The sequence below is a fragment of the Limulus polyphemus genome, unplaced genomic scaffold (assembly GCF_000517525.1).
Source record: "Limulus polyphemus unplaced genomic scaffold, Limulus_polyphemus-2.1.2 Scaffold8, whole genome shotgun sequence".
NCBI classification, from domain to species: domain Eukaryota; kingdom Metazoa; phylum Arthropoda; class Merostomata; order Xiphosura; family Limulidae; genus Limulus; species Limulus polyphemus.
Window position 1 is genome coordinate 1,127,680 of NW_013665618.1, and position 4,834 is coordinate 1,132,513.

Genomic DNA, 4,834 nt, shown 5'->3' on the forward strand with positions numbered 1-4,834 from the left:
AGCAAGACCACCATAGCCGTGGGCACCGTAGCCAGCTCCCAAGTATCCGTAACCACCATATCCGTGGCCATAGCCACCATATCCATGGCCATAACCACCATAACCATAAGGTGAATAGCCATATCCGTGGTAGCCTACGGGATAAGCGTAGGACTCAGATTCCTTGAGTTCCTCCTCCTTCTCAGCGAACACAATTCCTATACATAGGATGGCCACGAAGATCAGCTGTAGGATTAGATCAATGTAAGTACTAAATTATGACATAATATATATATCAAAGTTCTATCTTATGTGTCATAAACCAACATGTTCCTTAACCAGAGTATAAGAAACAAAATTTCACACAATACTTACAGTTTTCATGTCGAGTATTTCCTTGTTATAGAATAAATATTAAGTTTTGCTCAAGTTCTTCTGGAAATGTAACAGAGATTTCCGCTATTTATACACACATTTTACAAAAAGGAAAACAAAACAAAAAACTAAACTGAATGCCTATAAATTATTGTAGTTCTCTAATGCCTCCTATTGGCTCTGGTATCACTCAGGAACCGGCTACCTTTTCCAATCCCCTTTGCCGTTACTACAGGTTACGAGGTTAGTTGGAAACAGCGTGTTGTACAAGATTTTATGTCAAACTGTATTCATTTTTTGGGCGTTGTTCGAAATAATATAGTTCATAGTGTTCATTATCTACAGTTGTAGTTAAAACAATTTGTAAACATTTTTATTATTTCTTTGTTTGTAACCAAACCTCTTTAATTTTTCGATTGACATGTGCAGGAAGTTGGACTTAAGAAATCTATGTTCATACCTCCTTTCAAGAAAGTATGAATTTTAGTATATAAGAGACCCACAGTTTAGAAAGACGATAGCTTAGTTTCGGTTTAAAATTCATTCATTCTTACATTAAAGTTTTCTATTCGGACAACTTTTTATTTAGGGTACTTTTTTCTAATCTTTTAATACTATTTATAATCTGGAAAATGTTATCTTGGCCTTGAAATTTCCCAGTCATAATGAATATTTTCTTACACATTTAGTGTGACTTTGTTTTTTTTATACATAGAGATGGATAATTAAGAGTTATCATGAGAATTATTCATATTCCTATAAAAACACTGTTGAATTGAACTCATAAATATATTTTTTTTTTCAAACGAAAAGAATAACAATTTATGTTAAAATTAATTCAAACAACAATATTTATCGAATGAAAAAAAGAATCTGTTTCAGTTATAGGAAAACCACTGTAAGTGGCTTTTGTGACTAAGTCGTGGAAATTACAAAAAAAAGTTAAAGATCCATTCTATATTTTTAAGTTGTTTAAAGTGTTGGTAAATCTGATAAAATATGGACTATTATTGAAGGAGTAAAAAGGGAGTGTTTCTTAACATACTTGTTCCATTTATGTTACCGTCGGCTTAGATAGTAAAATTAGCTCTAAACTTTATCATTGATATCAGTAGTTTTAAACATCATTAAAGTCGTCCGAAACATCATCGTTCCAGTTTTGATAAACGGGATTCTCCCCTATTATTACAAAATCAGAGTCACTAGTTACTTTTAAGCGTGTTAAATGGATTTAAGTTTGCATGTACTTGTATTCAATACTCCAGAAATGTTGTCTCAAAATGTCCTTAAACTATATTGTGAACGATATAAAACAAAAGCAATCCAAACTAGAAAGGCCAGCGTTAGCAAGCGAATGTAACATGTCTTCCCCATCCATCTTCTTTGATAACATCCTAAGAATATAGTAGATTTCAAGGTAGAATGGTATTCAGGGCAGAGGAACTGGTATAAAACTACAACATATGTGTGTCAGAGGATAGACACTTAACACACTATCAAATTTAGATTTCTTTGAGAGAAAGATGTATTGGAGCATGCTAAATTGTGCCTTTATATTGCATAGGATAGACAAATTCTGTGTAAACAGATATATTTAGAGTGACAAAATATTTACAGGTACTTTTTGAACAAATGAGACCTATTATTTGACACAGTATTTCCAATTTTATGTTTTGTGTGAATCAAAATACAATTTATAACAACCCCTTAAGGTTCATGATGTTAGAAAAACAAGTAGGTTCAATAACTCAATTTAACACAAAGATACGATACTCTATAACCCCTTGTAACGTTTAAATTTACAGACAACGTCTCTAGGTTCAGAGTGCTTCTATTACATACATTATAATATGTTTGTTTTTTACTTTTACCTTTTGTAAAACCAAAAGAAAGGCACAAATCCCAAATCTTTCTTCTTTTTTTTTCTGTGAGGGTTGTCGCGAAGTATCTCTGTGCCAAGCTTTTTGGGGGTTGGTAGAAATATAAGGGGATTGCAAAACAAAAAAATGTGTTTTCGTAATGTTTGACTTTGCCTTTTAAAATCTTTAAGGGAACCTACATAAAAAAACGATATCTGGGCATAATGTGCCAAGATATATGCTTTCCATGTTTTAAGACAATCGGCACCGAAATAAAGGAGTGATGCATAACTGTAATTGTTGGGAAAAAAGATGGAAAAAAGAAACATAGGAAGTACACTATGTCTTCCTCCTTTTGGAGGAAACATATCATGTATGCATATAGGTTTGGACTGTTTGACATGAGCTCTTAGCATTAACTTCTCGTAATACCATATAACTGACATGAATTCCTTGTAATATCAAATACTTGGCCTTGTAACACTAAACACCTGACATTAACTCCTTATAATACCAAACACTTGGAATTAATTCCTTCTAATACTAAACACTTGGCTTGAGTTCCTTGTAATACTAAATACTTGACATTAACTCCTTCCAATACCAAACCCGTGACATTAACTTCTTCTAATATCGAACACGTGGTATTAACTCATTGTAATATCAAACACTCGATATTAACTCCTTGTAAAACTAAACATTTGTTCTGAACTCCTTCTAATATTAAACATTTGAAACGATCTCCTTGGAATACCAAACACCTGACACGAAATCTTTGTAATTTGAAACACTTGACATGAACTTCTTGTAATACCAAACACCTGACATTAACTCCTGGTAACACCAAGTTCTTGTTATGAATTCCTTGAAATAAATTTTATTGTAAGAATCAAACATATGTCTCACTTTTTTGAACTCTAGTGAATAGCTTAATGGCTGCAAGTGAGATATCAGTTTATTCGTTTCTTCACTGAATCTATTTGGCTAATCATCAACTACGTAATACCAGCATTTGATTATAGAATGTAAAATATTTGAGAAAAATATGCATTTCGGAACCAAGACTTGTCCTTCATTGTTTTTTAAATTAAATGTCGTCTTTACTATTTTGTTTTTACATACCTGTGGCGATCTTCTTTCATTTGCAAGAGACCTTTACGTTTAGGGAAGTAAGACAATGACCTACCAAATATGGAATTTTTGCCTGTTAGTTAATGTGTATTCGTGATATTAATTTCCATCACATGTTATAAATTCACCTTTATTTTACGTCAAGTTAACGGTTAAAAATTAGAAACATAGAACAGGTATAAAGTCGCATAAGTTTATGATGCTCATGTACATTGAGAGTGTAAGACAACTTTTAATAATAGCCTGAAATGTGAAATGTTTACATTTAACATTTTTGCCTCGACTTCAGGCCTTCCAAACTGGCATAAAGAAACATCTGAAATATGAAAGTAAAACAGGACTTAAACGTGTTATTTTCCAACTTTTTTTACTGCTAACACCTAATCGTATTTGAAATAACGGTTAGGTAAAAATTAGAAGTATTCTTCAAGTCTTTTTTTATTTTGTTTTAGAATCATCGCAAAGAAAGTAGTTTTGCAATAAAGACAGTTTTGACTCATTTCTAACGCCAGTTGGTGATAATATACGAATTCTAACGTTCGTGTTCTTTGCTCTCAGGCATAAATGATATTCTGATATCAGGTGTTTATAAATATGCAGCCCATTTCTGTTCCTATTTGTAGGACAATTTTCTTGCACCAGTCCAAAATTGCTTTTATTTTCAAACTGGAATAATATTGTTAATGGTCGAAATCTGTCATTCTTACTATGTTCTGCTTAGTTGAGTGTTGATATGATTATTTTTAACTACATAAAGAATGATAAAACGCAACTTACAAATTTAATGTTTCTACATTATATTTAATGGTTTAACTGTGTAAAGCGTGTTGCTGCTAATAAATGGGTTAGAATATATCTGATTTTACGGCATTAGCACAAGCACGAACAAAGTGAACTAATTTGGGTCAACAAAGTGTGATTCAAGTAGTTTGTCTACTAGACTAATGTGTAAACCAATAAACCTCAGAGATTGTGTGCTTTTTAACCGTAACTTAGTTTAACACTTTAATGTGAAGTGTTCTGGTAACTTTGAAGTCGAATTTTATCTTTTTTAATGACAAAATTAGATCACAAAGAACTAATTAACTAAGTCCTACGGTTTTGGTACTTGTGGCTGAAGTACAAGATACTTAATGTTCAGGTGGAAAAAGAATATCACATAATTTCGAAACTGACAGGATTGTAAGTATCAAAACCAATAGATTTCAGAGAAGTAGAAAACCTGGTTCTAGAATCTCAACAACGTTTTAAAACTGAGCATGAATGTGGGTTTGAAAAGCTCAATCTTAGACTTCAGACTGAGAGAAGACCTGCCTCAGGATATCACAAATAATTAAGCTAAGCCTACAATACGTCTACTTTGGATATTAACAACAACACTACCATCAATACAAACAACAATGATTAGAAACCATTAAGTTACAGCTAAAAGATATGGCTTAAGTAATATTATAATGTACTGATATCTAAAATCGCTTTCAACTCTATTT